The sequence below is a fragment of the Canis lupus genome, chromosome 6, assembly GCF_003254725.2.
Source record: "Canis lupus dingo isolate Sandy chromosome 6, ASM325472v2, whole genome shotgun sequence".
NCBI lineage: Eukaryota > Metazoa > Chordata > Mammalia > Carnivora > Canidae > Canis > Canis lupus.
This window is the reverse complement of record NC_064248.1, coordinates 65,802,660-65,825,937: the sequence shown is the minus strand read 5'-3', so window position 1 is coordinate 65,825,937 and position 23,278 is coordinate 65,802,660. Positions and strand designations below refer to the sequence as shown.

General features: G+C 39.5%; 1 long non-coding RNA gene across 2 annotated transcripts in view; it reads right to left on the bottom strand.

Annotated features, from left to right (window-relative positions):
- Positions 1–578: 578 nt before the first annotated feature.
- Positions 579–23,278, bottom strand: part of LOC112641002 (uncharacterized) — a 44,011-nt gene continuing 21,311 nt past the window's right edge. For both annotated transcript variants that reach the window (XR_003124415.2, XR_003124414.3), the window contains exons 4-5: positions 22,936–23,165; positions 579–748 (exon numbers count right to left, since the gene is read on the bottom strand). This is a non-coding gene — a long non-coding RNA (uncharacterized LOC112641002). The remainder of the gene's footprint in view (positions 749–22,935; positions 23,166–23,278) is intronic.

Genomic DNA, 23,278 nt, shown 5'->3' with positions numbered 1-23,278 from the left:
TCCACAAACTTCCAAAATGTCTCCAAGGGACAGCCCAACTCATAAACACAGCTCTAAAACTACAAGCTCTGTGGGCACCTGGTCTAACTTCCAACATATCACAGATAACAATTTTACCAAATATTTTGCAATGGTCTAGTGAAGGATCATCAGATTTCTAACCATTATTATCATTGCCCCCCTCACCCAATGCTGCACAATCAAGACTCTTTTTTTAGGACAGCATGTCACTTATGGGTACCAAATCATGTAATTGTGAAATCTCTTATATAAAGGAACCCTAAACTGGACAGATGTTTATTTCTTTCTCATGTAAAAATGTTCCCAGGCATTCCAGGACTGATAAGGTGGACTGATAATTTAGGGATCCAGGATTGCTCTGCCATTCTCAACTTACGTGATTTTCATTTCATGGATCCAACATGGCTGCTCTAGCTCTAGCCATTACGTCCGTATTCCAACAGTGAAAAGGGAGAAGATAAAGGAAAAAGGCATAATCCTTCCCTTCAGAGGCAAATCCCCAAAGCCACACAGAGTTTTGCTTTTTCCAAAATTTAGTATCTTTATTTTTGAGATTCTAAACTTGTGGATTGTTGATGACTCTAAGCACCCAGCAGACATTCCTCTACCAGACAGGTGGCATGGTGAAATGACCTCCAAAGTAGACGATTCTAATTCTGGCTGTGCTGCTAATCAGCTTTAGAGACCCCAGGCAGATCATTTCACTTGTGTGATTCTGTTTCTCTATCTGCAAAATGAGAAAAGGGGAGTTGAGTAGGTTATTTCAAATTTCCAAAATCCAGAGTATACTATAATGCTTAGGACATCTTATGACTAAGACACAGTTTTAAAACTTTTTTTTTCCCAAAAAAATTTTCCAGCCCATTCATTGTAGGTTATTATTTTTGTATTTTTCAAAAGTCATGCCAGTTTTACTAAGTAAGTTAGGAAACTCGAAGTTTTGGGTTTTTTTAATGGCTGCTGCCCAAGTCCGTTTTGTTTGGTCAGGGTTGTGCTGGAGCAGGTGCTAAATATACTTTAATGTCATCATGGCTTTGTACCATATTGTTGCCATTTACCTCCAATAGGAGGCTGTTTTTGTTTTTTAAAACCTGTTCCCAAACTCAATGACTTCTCTCCTCAACTATGATCCTAGTTTAGAGTGGCCACTGTCCCTTTTCTGTATTACTGCATTAATCTCCTGTTCGATTTCCTGCTCCTACTCTTGGATCTTCTTAATTCACACAGCACAAAGTGAGCAAACAATCTTTTTTTTTTTTTTTTTTTTTACCTCCTTTACCTATTTTCCCCACCTCTCACCTTGCCTCTGACAGCTATGAATCCATTCTAACTATCTATTGGCTTGTTTTGTTGTTGTTTTATTGAAGTATCCCTGGCACACAGTGTTACATTAGTTTCGTGTGTACAACACAGTGATTCCACAAGCTCATACTTTATGCTGTGCTCACCACACTGTAGCTACCATCTGTCACCATACATGCTATTATCATATTATTGACTGTGTTCCCCGTGCTGTAATTTTCATCTCAGTAACTTATTCATTTTGTAACCAGAAGCCTGTATCTCCCACTTCCTGTCAATGCCCATTTTGCCCATTCCCCCACAGGTATTCTTTTTTTTAGAATCTACATATAAGAGAGAGCATATACAGCACTTGTCTTTCTCTGACTTACTTCACTTAGCATAATACCCTTGTGGCCCATCCACATTGTCACAAATGGCAAGATTGCATTCTTTTTTATGGCTGAGTAATATTCCATCGCGTGTGTATATCATATCTTCTTTATCCATTCATCCACCAGTAGACATTTAGGTGGTTTCTATATCTTGACTATTGTATAAATAATGCTCCAAAGAACATGGGGGTGCACGTATCTTTTGGCATTAGTGTTTTCATTTTCTTTGGATAAATACCCAGAAGTGGAATTGCTAGATTATTTATGATAGCCCAATTTTTAATGTTTTTGAGGAAACTCCATACTGTTTTCTCTAGTGGCTGCACCAATTTACATTCCCACCAATAGTGCAAGAGGGTTCCCTTTTCTCCACATCCTCATCAACACTCATATTTCTCATCTTTTTTGATAATAACCATTCTAACAGGTATGAGGTGATATATCACTGTGGGTTTTTTTTTAAAGATTTTATTTATTTTATTTATTTATTCAGAGAGAGGGGAAGAGGCGGAGACGCAGGCAGAGGGAGAAGCAGGCTCCATGCAGGGAGCCCGACGCGGGACTCAATCCCAGGTCTCCAGGATCAGGCCCTGGGCTGCAGGCAGCGCTAAACCGCAGAGCCACCCAGGCCACCCATCACTGTGGTTTTGATTTGCATTTCCCTGATGATTAATGATATTAAATATCTTTTCATGTACCTGTTAGCCATCTGTAAGTCTTGTTTGGGAAAACATCTATTCAGATCTGTCCATTTGTAAATCGGATTGCATGGTTTTTTAATTTTTTTTGCTTTTGAGTTTATTAGTTCTTTATATATTTCAGGTGTTAACCTTTATTAGATTCATGTTTAGCAAAGATTTTCTCCCATTCAATAGGCTGGTTTTTCATTGTGTGGATAGTTTCCTTATCTGTGCAGAAGCTTGTCAGTTGAAGGCAGTCCCACTTATTTATTTCTGCTTTCGTTGTTTTTGCTTTTGGTATCAAATTCAAAAATCATTGCAGAGACCTATGTCAAGGAGCTTATCACTTATGTTTTCTTCTAAGAGTTTCATGGTTTCAGAACTTACACTCAAGTCCTTAATCTGTACTGAGAGTCCATTTTTCTTTAGGGTATAAGATAAGGCCTAGTCTCATTCTTTTGCATGTTGCTGTCCAGTTTTCTCAGCACCATTTATTGAAGAGACTATACTTCCCCTATTGTGTATTCTATCTCCCTTGTTGTAAATTCATTGACCATATATGTGTGGGCTTATTTCTGGGAGTAACCAGAATTTAATGAAAAATATTTACTCTGTCTTTGTCATATTTCCTTTAAACGAGTATGTATTGAACACTTATGATATGCCAGACTCATGCCTGAATTACACACTGGAGATATAATGGTGAGCAAGATTGGCATAATCTCTTCCCTTATACAGATGAATAGACAGAAAATAATAGTAAGTGCAATGAAAGAAAGGTTTAAATGTTTAAACAAGAGACTAACAGAGGTGACCAGCTTTACGTAGGACAATCACAAAAGACCAAACAGAGACCTTTCGATGGGAATGAGCTGGGTATGCATATTGTGGGGATAAGGAGAGCACTCCAGGCAGAGAGAACGATCTGTGCTAAGATCATAAGACCCGGGAGGAGCCAGCAGGGCTGTGGAAAGAAAGACCAGCGAGCTGGAGACTAACTAGGGAGAAGGAGAGGGAAAGGGACCCCGAAATGGAAAAATAAGTAGGGACCAGGTCATTACTGATAGGCCCCAGTAAGAAATGTGGATATATTCCAGTTTACTTTCAAGGAAAAGTTAAGGCATTGAAGGGGTTAAAACAGGGAATTATGTGAATCATCACTTTTCAGTCTTGAGAACTTATAATTTATTAGGGGGGAAATTAACATATAAAAAACTATAATAGTAATAATACCATAGAGCTTCCCCTTGATACTTTGTTTTAAAGATTTTATTTATTTATTCATGAAAGACACACAGAGAGAGGCAGAGTCATAGGCAGAGGCAGAAGCAGGCTCCCTGCAGGGAACCCACTGTGGGACTCGATCCCAGGACCCCGGGATCACGACCTGAGCCAAAGGCAGACGTTCAACCACTGAGTCACCCAGGGGCCCTCCCCCTGATACTTTATAAAAGGTTCTTTCTTTTTTTTTTTTCAAGATTTTATTTATTTATTCATGAGAGACAGAGAGACAGAGGCAGAGACACAGGCAGAGGGAGAAGCAGGCTCCCTGCAAGGAGCCTGATGCAGGACTCGACCCCAGGACCCTGGGATCAAGCCCTGAGCCAAAGGCAGACATTCAACCACTGAGCCACCCAGGTGCCCTAAAAGGTTATTTCTTAAGGTTAGAGGGGAAAATATGTAGAAATCTGAAGACAACATTTTTGTGTTAAACCATTGCTATTGCTTATAATATATAGCCTGACTTCCCTGTGCCAGTAACCAGAATGTGAGCAATGTCCAAGTAGGCTATTTTGCTCCATAACATCTCTTCCCTCATTTAGGCCAAGTCTTGGACATGGAGTAGGCCCCAGCTTCCAGCGGGTGGTGGAAAGATTAAAAGAACATTCAATTTAGACTTCACCGGTATATTCCAAGCTCTCACTCACACCTGCCCACACAGATCCTGAATTCTGGCTTCTTCGCAAGATCCACTTTTTGCAAACACTTCTGCCTAAATAGGAGACTGATGGCTAACTTAAGCTATTTGCTTTCTAGAAATTATTTTTTTTAAAAAACTCATTAAATTGAAATAAGCAAAGAGGATCAAATGTAGCAAATGATCTCATTTAAAATCGTCGGTGAGCCAGATGAGGAACATCTTTCAAAGCAATATCTTGAAATACGCTGTGTAACTTGCCTCAGACTCAAAGGGCCTAGATGGAAAAGGACTACACCTTTGCTGCTTCAATTGATCTGCGAGGCCGATTTTCCAAAACTTCCCAACATTGGAGAAGTTCTCATGATAGCCTCACGCCAACGGCCTGGGAAACTACCAGACTTTTGCATTCCTCACGGTAATCCTAGTTCTTGCGGATGGCCCTCTGAGTCTGTCAGGAATAACTGGAATAAGAGACATAAAAAGAAGCCAGAGGTCTCACGCTTGTGACCATTACCATTCCCAGAGTGCCTTTTGCAGGAGTAGGGAATGGTAATTCTGATATCCTGGAAACATTTGAAACTGAGTAATAACACTTTGCCTACTTAAATGCCCCCTGTAGTTTCAATTAGCCGGGCATGCTTCGGAACATTCTTTTGCTGTTAGGCGAGGCATGGTTACAGCCAGCATGTGTTGCTTCAGCAGTGAATAAGAAGGTGTTCTCATCTAGAACCAACTTTTCAAACCTGAGCAAGGGCAAGGATATAATTTAAACATTTAGGTCCTAATTTGCAAGACATTTTCAGAATAGTAGGGTCAATAACACTTGTAAAACATTTCCACTCCTGGAAGAGGTATAAAATCCAAGAATATAGTGGCCCTATTATTTTGATTATCAATTCAATAAGTGGAATCACGGCATTATTGCTATTGAATGCCTACTTAATAACCACATGGTAATACTCCAAAGCTCAAAAAGAAATATGAAAGATATTCATATCAACGGATTATTTGGATGTTATCGTAGGTATTTCTCAGAAAATAATACCAGTTATAGAAATCCTATTTTTCTCACTCAACATCTCTGTCACAGAAAACTGGTGTCCTTGGAGATCTTGGTAAATGTCTATCACAACCGTTTACGTTACCTAACAAGTTTGAGATATGTAGTGGGTTAAATCAAGTTAAAAAAAAAAATTTGATTTTGTTTCACTATGCCTGAATAATGTGCTAATGCTTATTTTGACCTCCAAGAAAGGCGATATACTAGGTAGGACTATCTTTCCATAATTCATGTGACTATAGAACCCTGGAACATATATGTTACCATATATGGTATGTATTTGTGCTGGTTATCCTCTCTGCTTAGAAGGGTCTCTCCTTAAAAAAAAAAAAAAGAAAAAAGAAAAAAAAGGGTCTCTCCTTGAGGACCCCTGGGTTTACTCTCTCACTTCCTTCCAGTCATTTGCTGAAATGCTACCCTCTCTGTGGGACCAATTCTCACTCATCTATTTAAAATACCAACGTCCGTCCTTACACACTTAGGAATCCTGATTCCTCTTATCCTTGCTTTACCTTTTACCTATTATAGTTATCATCATGCCTAAGTAAGTAATGTATTATGTTTATCTTTTGGCTGGCTCCTTCCATTAGACAGGAATTTTTACTTTTATTTTACTTTTCGTTACTAGAATAGGGATTAGCAAATATTAGGTTCTCAGTAAATATTTGTTGAATGGAGGGAAGAAAAGAATATTTTCATATGTTTTTAAAATCAAGATGTGTCGTATAAGTGATGTTTTTTTTTCCTGTTATAGAATTTACGATGTATGTTACAGTCAGTTATGTCTTAGAATCTAGGAAATATAAATCAAGGGACATTCGCATTGTTCTGAGTTCATGCCTGCCAGAGTTAATTTAATACCTGGTAAGAAAGAAACAGCTTAATGTCATTCATGACTCTTTTTTTTCTCTAATTTTATCACTCCCCTTCCTCTACCTGAAATTAATTTTTGCCAAATCGCAAAGCCTTTCCAACTCCATTTCAATAATAACTTCCTCGTTAATTTCCTTCCCTCCTTCCCTACTAGGAAAGGCACATGGAGGGGGGCAGCTGGCAATAATCCTGAAGAGGAGGCTGGAACCTTAGCCTAGATGGTCTTTGAAGCAATTAGACTTTCTGTGGGAAGCAATTGAGAGCCACTAGCTGGAGAATTTTTAGAAACATCAGAATTTTTAGGAAGATATGTCTGACAGTGATGTATCAAATGGCCTGGAGGTCAGCATGATTCTCATTTCTAATTCTGCACTAACTCTTGGTTTCCCTTCTTGTGATGCTCTTCCCATCACTTTCACATCTGCCACCTACTCCCATCCCAGACCTGCTAGTTCTCCAAGAGAGTCTAGATATGCAGCAAAGACACGAGCTCAAAGTCATCCCTTGGCATCTCTTCTGAGGTCTTCTGGATTTCTTATCCATGCTGACTGGAAGATGTGGGTCAAGGGAAGAAGGGAGAAAAGTGATGAGCTTGACATGTATTTCTTATCATCATCTCTAAATACACTTATATAACGTGAGTTAGTCCCACTTTACAAATGAGGGGAATTTTGTTCAAAAAACTTAAGTATGTTATGGAATTTCGTGTAGGTAGTCAGGTAGGTTCAAGCCTAAAGCTGCCCCAAAGGCTAAACAGGTAACACTGGCTGATGAACCCATTCTCAGTTCCAGATGGTGAGATGTATGCTTTACGTGAATTGTCACCTTTAAATTCTAGTAGCTTCATGAGAAGCTCCAGTTGTTTTCCCCATTTTATAGGAGACTGAAGTTAGGAAGGTTCCACAATTTGTCTAAGTTCACACAGCTGGGAGACGGTGATATTAAGCACTACAGCCCCTTTTATATAACGGGAGTGAGAGGTCCCACCCGCACATTATCAATAACCTCCATTTTTTTCCACTATATCATCTTGCCTCCTACATTATGAAAGGCAAGGACACATGCTGACCTGGTGCTGACCTGCATGATGGTCTATCGGCCTTGGGTGTCAGCGATCCCTCTGCTCTCCCTGCTTGTCAACACTCCTGGACAGCCATTGATCCTACCAGTTGTAGGGAGGAGGAATAACTCTGGACAGATCAGTGCCCTGAACACAGAAGGTCCTTTTTACTGTCTCTTCCTGTTTCATTTTAACAATTTATATCCCCTCCACCTCCACCACCATCCTTCCCTTACAGCTGTGGGGAAAAGACTAAATTCAAAAGGTTAAGACACAAAAATTATAGTTGAGTTTCAATTGACTATCAAAGCAGAAAAGTCCTCTGTAAACTTAATTTTTTTCCCCATTAGTTTCCTGTCCAGCACTGTGGATTACACTGGGACTGGGTAGCATTTTATATGGAAACCCAGAGACTGGCTTCCCTCTTCTTTCCTTACTTAATATATGTTAGGAATTTGTTCTATACTTGCAGTTTGGGGTAGAGACATCTAAATCAGTCGTTAATTTGTAGCAAAATAGCTATTACTCAAAATACTCCATGACACAGAGAATGGAGCAAATAAAGACTTAGAAAAAGTCATTTCTCATAGCTATAATGATATAACACAATAATAATGATAAATCAGAAATGTATTTTCATTGTGCTCAAATGTGCAAAGAAACCAGGATTCTTTACTTCTTTCTAAATGACTGGGTTTTCCTCACAATCCTACACCCACCAGGTAGTTTAGAAAAGTTATTTTAGTTAAATTTTCAATTCAGTCTTCCTTGGTAATTCAACCCATCTCTTTACGTAACCCAGTTTCTGCTTGGATGAGTCAGGGAAACACTTGTCAGAGTTTTGCCCTTTCTACCTAGATATCTGTAAGGTGACTGACATACAGGTAATCTTAGGGGAGGAGGAGTCTGGGAGTTGCATGAGGTATCCTCTCAGTTCTCCTGGTTTGGCCTACTCCCACAGCTGGTAATACCGCAGGAGTGACTTGTCCATACCTTGTACATTCTGATGCACCCACTGCTAAAAACCGCTCTTTGCAATAATTGGTCATATTTTGTTCACTTAAACTCTGACAGTCCTTTAGGGCACCATTTTCTCTCGGAGACTGAGCCCCATCTCCACTTTCACTGACAATATGAATCCCTGACACAGAACTGTGACTCCCAGTTGGACGCTGGTGTGTGCTGGATGGCTTCATTCCCCTTGGGCAACCTCCTTTGGCAAAGTTGCCAGGCAAGTCCTTCAACTGCTTTACAGTCAGATCCTTCTAGTTCATTCCACAGAATGCTCAAGAACTTCTGGATAGCTTCACACCATCCAGGAGCTGAAGGAGACTCTAAGAGGCTTAAACTTAGACCTTTCTGTACAAAACCATGTTAAGCCACTGAATTTAATTTGATGTAATAACTCTCATGTTGAAGCAGAAGCCCGTAGGGCAATAGCTTCCAGTTGCCTCTTGGAGGACAGCAGCCACTTTCAACTCATCATTCCCCTCAACCTTTCTAGAACATCTCTATACTCCTCCTCTCCCACTGAACCCTCCCTCCAAGAATTTTTGAAAAGAGAAGCCCAAGCCATGCTTTCCTACCTCTCTGCCACCTTCTACCTAGAATCCCATGGTACCTGAGAAGCCGGCCACGTCCCCATCTTCTTCCTAACTTAGCCATCCCCCTCTCGGTTAGGACTCTCTACTATTGTTTGTCTGGCCAGCTTCTCAATATGTTAAAGACGAGACTAAGCAATTTAGAAAATCCTTTTCTTTCTTCTAACCCAAAGTTCATGACTGTTGTTTCAGAAGAGTCATTTTATGAAATCTAAAACCAATCAATGGCTTCTTTGTTCTAACTCGGGAGAGTCCAGCTTCTTTCCTGGGGCTATGTGCTTGGTAGGTAGAAGTTTGCAAGGGATCTTGATATGAGAGAAGTCTAAGCACTTTATTATTACAAATGATTCAAATATGATTTCAAATATAAACCCTACTAAAATAGCAACAATATTTGTTTTTCACTATGTCAGATACTGTGCACCAACATTATTTTATTTTCTAGTTAATTCTTATAACAACCCTGATCTGTCAGTCTTATTACATGTATTTTCAGAGAAGAAAACCAAGGCACAGAATGACACACAGCTGGTAAGGAGCGCTTGCCCTTATCCAGAGAGGTCTGGAAATACTGCTTCTCAGTTTGACTACGACTCAAGAAACACAATTTATGTCACAGTCCAAACAAGCACCTAACCAAAGCAGAATTTCACATAATAGCATGTAACCTCCACTTTAATACTCTATTCCATGCAATTCTATTTCTCTGGCTCTTTTTCTTTCTTTCTCGCTTTCTTTCCTTCTCTTCTTTTTAATGCTGCGTACAAGCAACTAAATCGATTTTACAACCTACTAAGGAGTTAGAATTGACAGTTGAAAAATGCTGCTCCAGCACCTGCAGTATCAATATTACCGAATTCTAATAGAAATTACATCAAACTGGCTAGCCATTTAGAAACAGGCTAAGGTAATTTTTTTTGTGTGTACATGTTGTAATTGGGAAAGCTTGAGTATGAAAGACTTAACACAAGTAAAATAGTGAGTAAAATGTCAATTAAATGTCGTTAAGTAGCTTTAAAACTACTTAGTAAGAGGAAATCCAGGAGCTGAACAAACATAGATTTGTGGTTTAAACATTTACCAGTTTCACAAAGTCTTCCTTAATTTGGCCCTCAGAACTTATATCTAGATATTTTCATTTTGATCCACAGGACTTAATTATTCTATCCCAGAATTTTAATTTTTCTTCCAAGGATTTAGATCAAAACTCAAAATGTAGCATTCGTTCCTTCGATATTATATTCAAAATCTCAAAATAGTTTCAAAAGAGAAAGGCTTTCCTGAGCTCCGTATTCTTAGATGACAAATAATCCAAATCGATGGCCATTCTGCACTAAGAATAAGCAAAATAAACACACAGGATTGAGGATGCCAATGAATAATTGGAGGATGAATGAGTGATATTTCAGGAAGCAGGAGGTTCAGAAAATATTCAAGATTTTCAAGATCATAAAACCTAAAAAAAGTCAATAGACTTCTGCTTTTCAGCAGAAGGATCATTACGAGGTTGTGTGCTGGAGTACTTTGCTTTAGGCTACTTTCAAGTAAATCAAGAAATAAGCCTTCCCCCATGTTTATTGCAGTTTTCTAGTTCTCACTAAATTATACCTTTGACCTCCGAGACATTTGCAATAGCACCAGGATGTGGTTACAAATTGGATTAGTATTAACCAAGCAGATCCTTTCGGCATGCTGAAAGCCCTAATCCATCGGTTATCTACGGAAGCCAATGGATGACATTATAGCTCTTAGGGTTCTGTTTTTGAGATATACAACTGGAGGACAACACAGATACTTTTGAAAACAGGGAAAAGAAACTATTCAAAACACAATAAAGAAAAGCGTACTTGAATAAACCCTGGAAGACCTGAGTTCTAGCCCTGCAACCATTGCCAAGCTAGTTTTGGAAGCCCTGCAGAGTTAGTTGGCCTTTTAGTCTTCAGATTCCCACCTGTGAATGTCGCCCATAGTCGACAGTCTCATGGCAACCCATCTTAGGCCAAGTAGGATCCGTTATGACACTCAAATTGCACATGAGATCGAAATCACCCCACTGCTGAATCATTTTTCTGAGTACTTGAGAGCATACTGTAAATAACAATCCTCGCGGATTCTAGCACCATTGAGAAAAACCTAGCACTAGTCTGTTTCAGGAGAGGGTTAAAAAAGAAAAAAAAAAAAGAAAGAAAGAAAGAAAGAAAGAAAAAAAAAAAAAAACGAAGTATAAACAAGATTGTGGGAGGAGAAACTCATATAACCTGCAGGGGGCACTAAGGTACTTTTAGAAAAAGAATCATGAATGGGCATGAGAGGTACCTGTTACCCCAAATGTAAGGAGGCAAATGAGAAGAAAGGAACAGAGAGAGATCTTCATTTATCATTCCTCATATGGGTCTATTACTCCCTGCCTCCTATCTCAAGTAGACTGCCTAGACAGCAATCCGTGATTATAAAAGATAAACTGCTAAGTGAGAGGAGATGGAAAAAAATTCCAAGAAGAGAAGTTTCTTTCTAAGGATTTGATAAATGAGCCTTTGCTACCTAATAACTTCAGGATTTACCATTTAATCAGGATTAGGAAATCCAAGGAGAAAATGTTCAGTGCTCATGACATATGATTATTGGCAGAGCTGTGGTAAATTACAGAGAGAATTCTAGGAGTCTTGGTTCTTCCCTTAAAGAGTAGGGTCAAAAGGATATCACAGATGGAAGACTCAAGTCAAGGCCTTTCTATTGCCAGACTTGCTTCTCAGGAAGGAATGAATCAGATTAAGACTGATGCCCAGAAAGGCCCTTAACGTTTGTATAATACTTAACAATTTGTAAAGCCCTTTCATGTAGAAATTATCTTGCTTGATCCTCATAATGACCATTTTATATTTGAAGGTGTAGGGAGGTTAAGTGGCTTGCCCAAAGTCACCCAGTAAATTTCACAAAGGAGTCTTTAATGGCAATATTGATTCCTGGTGATTTTTCACAGATCATTGGGCTGCTCTGCCAACCAAGTGTGTTTTGGGGGACTTACTCACAATGGGAGAATTCTGTTACAGACCCGAGAGATGTCAGTTTATGTTTTAGAGTGAAAATCAAATGGCAGATAGTCACAAAGCAAAATAAGGAAGATTTCTCATCACATGTTTTGTAGTTCCAAGAAGCTAACAGGAGTTTTCACAACATCATCGAGCCAACACAAATGGCTAATCTTAACAGTACGCTGAATTGGCAGTCATGTTGTCTGCGTGATCAACAATATGCTATGCTGCTTTAAATTTATCCTGTAACAAGTCCTCTGGGTAAAGGTATCATTTCCAAAGGTCCCCGTCAGAAACTAAATAGAATTCTAGTAATAAGTTGATAGAAGTAGAACCATGTATGCCTTCCATTTCTCAATCTCCCTTCTCCCACTTCCCACTCCCTCCCCCCTTCTGGTTCCCACTCCCCCACCAAAAAAAAAAAAAAAAAACTGTCTATATTCCAAAGCCCCAAAGTCCCAAAGCCAAAGAGAATCAGGAGCCAAAACAAGAAGAACAAGTTTGGGCGTGAACTCCGCCTGGAAGTCTCAGGTCTCAGGATGAGACATAATGATGTCATGAGCTTAAGGAGGGGCTTTGAAGTCAGACATGGGGTTGAAATCCAGCTCTGCCCCTTGGAAATAGTTGGACTTAATGGGCCTCATTTTCGTATCTGTGAAATGGAAATAAAATACTGATCCTGCAAGCTGATGTAAGGCCCAGTAACAACCAGTGTAAATGTATGGCACATAACAAATCCTCCATGATTGGTCATTAGAATCTTGGGATCCCTGACCCTGGCTGGGAAATGTGGCAGAGAGCAACGCTGAAAGGCCTGGAGACAAGTTTGACCGCCTCCCACGCCTCTATAAAGCTAGCCGGGACATCAGGTCTTGCTTGGGTGGGTCTGCGTATCCTACAGGCCAAGGACTCTGATGGTATCATTTTATGTTCCTAAGTATAAGGATTTATTGTACTTTGATTAGTATGAGTCCTCCAAGATCAAAGATGGATTCTGAATGTTAGTTGTCAAATGAACGAACGATTGTGGAAATATAAAAGCAAAGCAATTCTTGTTGCCTTAGGAATAGCTCATTTGCAAAATCTAATATGCTATTACATTGACATAGTTCCTCATTTCATCTATTAAATCTTCCATTTTAGTAAAACTAGTTTGTCACAACCAAATGCTACAATTATGTACACTTATGGACACATTGTATGTCTATAGTCTGCCTAGAGTGTCTAACAAACACTGGGATTTGGGGGTAAAAAAAAGAGGAAATTAAGATCCAAAGATGAATAACAACTTCTGCATTTCAAGTGTCCTTGAGTGCGGCTACATTTTTAAGAATTGCTTCCAAAATTTATAGCTTTCTAAAATTTTATTTCTTCTAGCGCATCCATCCGCTAAACTAGAAATTGTTCTTAAAAAAAAAAAAAAGTCCACCTGGAAAAAGCTATGAACGTAGACACCGTGAACTGCAACACCTTATGTTAAATGCAGTTTGTACATGGGCGCTGCTGGTGGGATGTGGTCCTGAGGCGAGGGTCTCCCTTTCCTGGTCCCTGAGCCTTTGTTCTAACCCTCCATCCGGGACTTGGTTGATTTTATTTGAATTTACTTGCCTGAGGCCTGGGAAAAATGTTTATGTAAAGACTGACCTCTCTCTGGGTCTCTAGGGAGCTTGTTTGCCGTATGGATGAGGGTGCTCATCCCAGCTCCTCTGTTCATGTTGACTAAGACCTTGAAGTGTTCTTCAGGCTCCACTAGGGCCCGAGAAGAGCCTATTGAGACGTTCAGCCTTTTTCTTCCTGCCAAGTTACTTTTTTATTAGGCTGATAAACTCCTGAATTGTTGAAAAGCAGCTGTTTCCAAAAAAAGGATTTAGTTTATTCTCATGGGGCTTCTGGCTGTGGGGGGGGCAGATAGATCTGTGACTGGGATCCACTGGTCCCCAGTACGGTCAGACCTGCGAGACCTCTCTTTCTGACTCTGACAAGGTTTCTGGAATGTGATGGAAATCCTTTTCAGAGAAAACCAGAGCCACTCTGTCAATTTTCTTTCTGTGGTCCCATCCCAATGCGGATATTTGTGTATCAATGTTAGTCTTTAACATTAGGATTTCAGTTATTCGATGTTCTCGAGGTGACTGCTAACTAGATAGGGTAAATGCAGCTTTGCTAAGAGAAAGAAAGGAGAAGAGAAGGCCAGGGGAAAGGAGGGGAGAGAAGGGCAGGGGAGGGGAGGGAAAAAAAAAAAAAAAACAAGACAGAAAGCTCAGCCACAGTAGTGTGAGTTCTGACTCAGGCTAAGTCTGGTCAGATACCTGAAAGGGTTTAAACTGTTAATTTTCCCATATTGCTCAAGTAAGCAAAACTAAAAGCATTTAATTTTTCTAATAATCTCAGACATGGTTTCCTCCTAATGTACTACACAATCGGTATTGATTACTCTGTCGGTGAGATACGCATTTAATAAACATGTATTCCAAAGTGAAGCGTAAAATCAAAGTTTAAATTACTCTTTTTGAAAGCCACTTGTCCCCCAGTGTGTCAAAACAAAATGCAGACTGGAGGAGAAGAAGACTTACATTTCAATTGTTTCTTGAGAAACTAATTCATAACAGGCGTTAAGATGAGCAGGGCACAAACAGGCAGCGGAGGACCACAGGAACAAATCTGATACTTTTTCAAAACAAGTTGGAGGTAGGGGTGTCATCCATGAGCTCTTTCGAGCACAAGGAAGAGCTTAGCTGGAAGTTATAAAGGAAAATCCACTTTTATGCTTCTGAAAAACAGATAAGAATCTTCCGGTATCGCTTTAAAATCGTTGAATTGATACAGGTATCTAAATATTGATCCACTAAATATTCCATTTATAGGCAAGCAATAAAGATTAGAGTATAAGCTTTTAGCATTATTTACAAAGGGCAGTATTTACATGGAAGAGCAATTACTTTGCCAAATTTAAGCAACCATGTTTCTGAACTTTCAGTATCCCCCAAAGCAACGGTGGGCAACTATGCAAAAATTCTACACATTCTTAACGCTCTTCGGAAGAGTTGTGTAAGAAAGGAAATTGCAAATGTGCAAAGTGGTACATAGAAGGGGTGATTAAAAGGAAAAGCAAATTTATATTTGTAGGAGTGGAGGGTACTGTTGTTTTTGATTTGTTATATGCTTTAATCTGGCATGCTATTTCACCCTTCATGACACACATCAATACCTTCTTTATGTACTGGCTATTACCACTCATTTAAAAATCTATTTTACATGATTCTTTCAGCCAAAAATGGACCATAATGACACAAAATACAGCATGTGCTTCATAAATTCTGTAAGAATCAATACTTTGGCTGGAAATTTGTCAGTCTCTCAAAGTTATGCATCATTAAACTTTACTGTTATTACAGTGGACTCTTCTTCAAAGTTCAGTACCTAGCTCAGATGGGAGAAACGCTTTCGGAGCCAGGAAAGGTTGAGAGAAGCAAAAGCTCCCCGCGATGGGATAGATACCCTCGGATGGTGCTTCATTTGCAAAAATGCAAATAGAACAAAAGCGATTTTGCTCATGTATGGATGGGTAGTTTCTGAGATTCAGGATCCGGTTTCTCTAAAGGTCACAGAGATGATGTAGCCAAACAAGGCTGGAGAATCTGAAAATATTCATCCACCTGAGCGGATTCCACCTTTCTCCTAATACGCCAACAATGATAGCATCCGGTTAGGAAAGAGAACACCTGGGTTCTTGACCCGTTTTGCCCCGCGCTCTGACTCAGCTGGTAATGAGAACGCCTTTTGTTTTGTCCTCGGTGAGAGGCACTTGGTGTTTGTCATGATGACTGGCCTGTGTAGACACCTGCTTTTTAGGCACACCTATAGGGATTCCAGCTGTAATCATGTCACCTACCAACAGCCCCAGGAGCATCAGAAACAAACATTGGTGGAGTTCCTTTTGTGAGCTGTCTCCTGCTTGCCACCCCACTCTCCTCAGGCGAGATCTCACCATCTGACCATGATGAGATACTGCGAGTTCCAGCAAGAACCCTTGCTGGTGGGTTCAAGGCCTTGGCTCCTGTGGTAAACGTCACCTGTCCTGCCCTTCCCCTCTTAACTACCACTCTCTTTATGACCTCAGAATATTTGTCACCTTCTCTGGAAAGTTCTTCCTGGCCAGCTTAGATTGAGTTCAGTATCCCCCTATTCCGGTGAGTACCCCTGTATCGCCCTAAACTGTATTTGTACCTCATGAAATTGCCTATTTATTATCTGGCTTCTCTCCAACAGTGACAATTTTGTAAGAACTACACCCAGTTTGCCATCGTACTCCCTCACCCAAGTCCACTGCCTGACGTACAGTAGGTGCTCGAAAAATCATCAGTTAGTAAATGAATGAAGTCTCTTCCGTGAGCCAAGTGGAAGGGTAAACACTAAAAATCTCAAAGAGGTAGAAAAACCTAGCTCCCGTTCTTGAGGGGCTTACGATAGGGTAGGGGAAACAGAGCGTAGACACAGATTTTGTTTTTTAAGAAGAAAAGATACTAATAAAAAAAATTGTAAAAATGATTTTTATCAGCTTCGAGAAAGTCTTACTTTCTTTGTGATGATATCCCCAAGAGTTTCTTTCTCAAACTAGTCATTTAGAGACTACAGGAATAAGTAAAAATAATAAATAAATAAATGGCCATTTGAATGAAGGAATTATATGAAGCTATAACAACTTTCCTAAGTGGCTGAAATGTCTCATCCGCTGGGTTGTTGACAATGCCGTCAGGGCCACGTTGCTACATGGGAGGCTTTGAGGTACAAAAATTCGTTTATACTCATTCCTTTACCTAAACTTTCAGCCCCAGATATATTTCCAAGTTGAGTCTAAGCTCTTAATATTTGTTCTCAGGAAAAAAACCAAAAAACCAAAAAAAACAAAATCCTGATTCTCACTTCTTAAATGAGACTAGAACAAAGCGCTCACGGTAGTATCTGGCACCCGGTTAACTTTCAATATGTGTTTGTTGTTCTTATTTCATACCCCCTGATATCTTCAAATTACCCTTTCAGAAGCGCAGTGTCTAAGCTTAGAAGCAGTATACATGGAGAAGGAAGGGGATCTAATGACCCCTGAAGCAAATTCTGGAACCATTTTGCGTATATCTGAAATTATAGTTCAGAGTTTAGTCATTCGAATTGGCTGCTAGACAATGGGAGCTGTGCCTGGTCTGGGTAGACGTAAGCAGGCTGGAATCTGGCACAGGTAGGGTCACGAGTCCATCATTCTGGCTGCGTGCTCTCTTCCGTAACCATCGTCTCTGATTTTTCTATCAATCTTCAAGGGGCTCGGGAGTAGGTCATCCTCCCACCATGTGCTGGGAGGCAGCCTGGCATGGTGGGCTTTGGAGTCAGAAACTCCTGACTGAACCCAGCCCTACTATTAGCCTCCCCAAACCTCCTTTTTTATTATTTGTGAAGATGCAATTAATAACCAGTCATACCTTAAAATCTTTTGAGGATAAGTGCTAATTAATATAAAAGTTATGGCACAGGCATGCTCTGATCTTGATGAGAGAAAATCCTCTTCTAAGTAGGTAACTGACTAATGTCAGTTGTGATGGATATAAATACTATAAAAAGTTGGCATCGTGTATAGTTCAATAGCGCTCTAGCGCCTCACAGTACATGGTCTATGCCCAACAGGCTACGGTCCATATTTTTAGAAATATGCCTACCGTGCAATTTTGTATTTGGTCAGAATTCAACACATGTTTGTTTTGTTTTTGTTTTTGTTAACTGAATAGAATCGATAAAAATAAGAGATGATCCTAAAAGAATGGCAAGAATATGCTCCCTAAAACCTTGGTGTCTTATTACCGTTCAAATATTAATTTTCAACATTGCTGAGTTATTTACGTTCATTTGGAAGTTTTTGAAAGAGTCTATCAAGAAAGCCCCAAAAGGTCTCACAGAAAATAAATGAGTTTTCTGACCTACTATGAGTGTTGTATTTTTCATGTCTGGGGAGCAATGTTTTCTTTTATGTGGCTCGTATCGCGGAGTCATGTACAGCACTTCATGTTGTGCACTTCACAAGGGCATCACATCTAAGGGATGCTATTTACATCATAAATACCTTTACTATTTTGACTTTCATATATATTCTACGTTTGCACCTGCCAACAAATCTGTGCATTTATTATGACCATTTTCCAACAATGGCAGTCAGATGTCTTGCTCTTCAAAGATCAGAATATTACAGGAACTTTCCACCAGAAGAAAGTAAAGTCTATTCCTGCCTTCAGAAACAGACACATTTTTCTAATTCACACGAAGATACCATAGAGGCCTGCGGCGGCCCTGTCTCCACGGTGCCGCACAGCACTGAGAAGACAGGAGAATGGTCATAAATACTTGGTGAATGAACAAGTGGATAAAGAAAACATCTCAAAGAGTCTGAGTATTGTGAAGGATCATGCAATAGAAGGCTGCATTGTGAACAGTCAAGAACCCAAACAGTGGAGTCAAAAAACACCCGAGTTCAAGTTTTAGTTCTGTAGCTCGCTGTCTACATATCTTGGATAAGTTATTTAATCGTCCCATGCTTCATTTTTCTCACCTTTAAAAGGGAAAAAATAACAGCATCCGTTTTATAGGTTGCTGGGAGGCCTGAGTGAGTTAACACATCTAAAACGCTGAGTAGGCATTCCCGGGTGGCTCGGCGGTTTAGTGCCCACCTTCAGCCCAGGGCATGATCCTGGAGTCCTGGGATCGAGTCCCACGTCGGGCTCCCTGCATGGAGCCTGCTTCTCCCTCTGTGCCTCTCTCTCTCTCTCTCTCTCTCTCTCTATCTCTCATGAATAAATAAATAAATAATCTTCAAAAAATTAATAAATAAAACGCTGAGTATTGTGTCGTGCTTGATAGTGGTCTGCAGGACCAGATTCTGTCAAGAGGCTGTAGACGACAGCTTCTATTTTGTAAATGTGCCTGACACATACTTTTGCACACATTAGGAACCCAATACATATTTTTGGATTGAATAGAAATGATGAGAAGAAGAAAATTGTGGAAACACACTCCTGAAACTTTAGAATCCTATTATTGTTCAAATCAAGACAAGCATTCGGTAAATAAATGCTGGGCAGGGGATGCCTGGGTGGCTCAGTGGTTAAGCTTCTGCCTTTGGCTCGGGTCATGATCCCAGGGTCCTGGGATCGAGTCCCGCATCGGGTTCCCTTCAGGGACCCTGTGGGGAGGCTGCTTCTCCCTCTGCCTATGTCTCTGCCTTTCTCTGTGTGTCTCTCATGAATAAATAAATAAAATCTTAAAAAAGAAAAAATGCCAGGCACCAAAGTTGACCTTGGTGAAGGAGGAAAAGGCAGAGGAAAAAGAGGCAAGCACAAGAAATTTGATCAATCAGGAGTCAGTCAGTCTTCACAATGGCCCACAGGTCTCTTGATGCGCTGTACCACCACCCCGTCCCCTAGACACATTACCCACCAACCCATTTCCCTTCTCCCCATCTTTCCTGCCTCTGTTCCAGCCACATTCATCTTCTTGCTGTCCCTTGAGTGTATCACACACAATCTTGCCTTAGGGCTTTCACTGAAGTGATTCTCTCTGCTTTAGATGCATTTTCTTCAAAGATTTGTTGGGATCATTTCCTTCTTCCTTCAAGTCTTTGCTCAAATGTCACTTTTTCAGCTTCCTAGATAACCCTACCCTCACCCTGCCTCCATACACATTTTCCATTCCCTGGCTCTACTTTTCTTTTATCTTTAGCACATATCACTTTTTAACATATTATATAGCTTATTTGTTATGTTTGTTATTTACTGTCTCTCTCCCTTCACCCAAGTGCCCCTCCCCCCATGAGAATGTAAGCCCAAGGAGGGTGGAGATTTTTGCTGATTTTATTCACTGATATAATCCAGGGAACTGGCACAGTACCTGACCCATAAGAAGTGCTAAACAAACATGAATTGCAAAATTTCTCATTTTTTAAAAAAATCCTTTCCCTTCTTGCCATTTTTTCTTTCTGTTTAAATCCAGTAAGAATTTTCACTTTGCACCAATGTTACTTTGGTCTGAGGATTCCCACGAAACAGTTAACATTCTGTATCCTGGCCTAGTTTTAATATGGTCAAAGACCATACAGAGCTTAGAAAAGCAAGATTTTGCTTTGTTTTGTTATGTTCAGCCAAACTTCATGCTTTTCTGGGAAAATCACAAAATACAAAAGTTTGCATCACTCATATAAAAACACTCCTGATTCAAATCTTTCTTGGAGAAGCTAAAATAGCTTTAAAAATATATAGTCTTTGGGACGCCTGGGTGGCTCAGAGGTTGAGCGTCTGTCTTCAGCTCAGGTCGTGATCCTGGGGTCCTGGGATTGAGTCCCACAACGGGCTCTCTGCGGGGAACCTGCTTCTCCCTCTGCCTATATCTCTGCTTCTCTCATTCTGTGTCTCTCATGAATAAATAAAAATAAAATATTATATATATATATATATATATTTGTTGTTTACCAGGTACAAGAATAAGTACATAAATGGCTTTCCAAGGAAAGTAATCAACATTCACAATTATCAATATGTAATTCTGGTTGTGAAAAAAGGTACAATTTAATAAATAATGAATACATAGGACAAATGTGAGGAGATTGGGGAACCTTTCGGAGGGGGTATTTAGATAAAATATACAGTAATTTAAAATTCATGAGGCGCTTAGGGAGGTAAGAAAAGTAATTCAATTAGAAATACCAATAACTTTGTTCTGCATATACATTCTCAAGTATGTATATATATATCCACTCCACTCACACATATTTTCACTAAAAGACTAGGTAACAATTACACCCAGACTTTGTATGTTTAGTGCACTAAATAACTAACAAACGAAGATTGAGAAGTTAATTCTTTTTTCCTAAAGCAAACATTTCTCTATATCTACACTTAATTTTTTCTCATGCTCAATAAATGTAAGTACATTTTATTTGCTTCCACTTAACCCCAAATATTAAATTACACACTGTCAGGTAGGAAATATAATTTATATAGAGACTTTGTTAATTTGCTCTATTTCCTAGTAGACATTTCTATCTAAGAGTTTAGCAAATTTCGTTTTTAATTTTTTGTGAACTATATGAGTTGTTCAGCTTTTGTTTGTTTTTTAAAGATTTATTTATCTATTTTAGAGAGAGAGAGCATGAGCAGGAGGGGCAGAGGGTAGAGGGAAAGAGAATCCTAATCAGACTTCTAAGTACAGAGCTCAAGTTGGAGCTCGATCTCACAGCCTTGAGATCACAACCTGAGCCAAAACCAAGAGCCAGATGCTTAACTGACTGTGCCACCGGGCGCCCCCTTTTTTTGTTTGTTTGATTTTATTTTTATTTTTTTATTTTTATTTTTTTATTATTTTTTAAGATTTTATTTATTCATGAGAGACACAGAGAGAAAGAGAGAGAGAAGCAGAGACACAGGCAGAGGGAGAAGCAGGCTCCATGCAGGGAGCCTGACGTGGGACTCGACCCTGAGTCTCCAGGATCACACCCCGGGGCTGAAGGCAGCACTAAACCACTGAGCCACCGGGGCGGCCTTGATTTTACTTTTAATATCTACACCCAATGTGGGGCTCAAACTCACAATCCCAAAATCGAGAGCTGCACATTGCATCCATGGAACTAGCAGGGTGTCCCAAGTTTTGCAGTTTTTAAAAAATATTTGATACAATAATTCTGTGAATCTTAGGAGATTTTTTTTTATATTTACTGTCTGTCTAGTAGATTGTTGAAAGAATTATTTTTCTTGTCCTGAGTTAATTTTTGTTTAATTTCTAAATCCAAGCGGTTAATGCCTTAAAATTTAATATTATGAAAGAAAAATAAAATTTTTCATTAATATTATTTCTATCATTTCTATAATATTTCAAACAAACCTATAATTCTAGGAAGCATTTCATTCATTATTCATTCATTCATTCATTCATCCATTCAACAAATATTTCTATATCTCTTTTTACCAAAGCAAAGCTTGACTTTTTGACTTTGATTTGTGGAAGTTCATTGTTAGGTAAATGCCACATTGTGCAGGATGCTGTGATATGTTGTATTTAGCTGTCAATATCTATAAACATTTCTCAATATGACCTGTGAATGTTAAGCTGTTTACAGTATTTCCTGCAATTATCTCTTCAGAAATGTGACAGAGGAAATGGGTTCATGTCACCCATAGGATTTGAGAAGCATCTAATGAAAATCATTGTAGCTTGGCTTCTATTTTAAGACATTACATGCCAGTTATTATCATGCACTTACATTATTTTGGGCCTTGCAAAATATCTTAGAATGTTTTTATTGTACTTCCTTGGCATCCTCCTGGTGTTTAGTACACTATTATTTACATTTTTAGTGGGAGTTTTTTGATTACATAGGTTCCTCCTATCCAAAGGAATGGCTTATAGTTTGTTCATTGGTATTTACAAAATGCTATTGATTGATCCTTGCAACAGGAATAAGAATGCTAAGAATGTAAAACCAAATGGGTAGATGTAGCTAATATATTTAAATTCAAATTAAGGAATAATTATTATAAAATAGCTAATACTTTCTGGGTTCCTACTAGATGCTAAACATTTTTGTTTTGTTTTCATGATCTTGCTTTAAAAAGTACCTATGAAGTAGATAGTATAGACAGGTTTACAAATGAGGAGAGGGAGGATCAGAGATATTACACAACTTCTCCGGTGTCTTAGGGTAGTAAATGGCAAATCCAGACACAGCCCAGATGTTTCTAATCCCAAAGCAATGATTTTATCCACTGTGTGGTTTTCACAGTTACTGACATCAAATCCGTTTCCAAAATTAATTCTGGACAGTGGAATGGGCATCGTGTCCACAGTGGGAAACGAATTCTCTTAGTCAATATATCTGTTACATATTTCTATGTAACCAACCAATTACTTCCAAAACCTAGAAGTTTGAGGCAACAAATACCTTATCTCATAGTCTCTGTGGGTCAGAAATTGGGGCACAGCTTACCTGGATCCTCTGGATCAGATCCTCAACAAGACAACAATCAGAGTGATCACCAGGGCTGCAGTCACCTCAAGGATAGATTAGAGGCTCACTCAGATGGTTGGTGACAAGATTCAGTTCCTCATGTGTTGTTGAACTAGTGGCCTCAGTGTCTCAGCAGCCATTGACTGGAGCTTCCTCCAGTTCCTCTCCACATAAGCCTCCCATAGGGCAACCTGGAGAATGGCAGCTGGCTTCCATCAGGATGAGCAAGCAGAAAAGCAACAGAGGGCCAGTAAAACAGAAGTCAGTCTTTTTGTAAACTCACCCCAGAAGTGATACACCATCCCATTTCCCATATTTTATT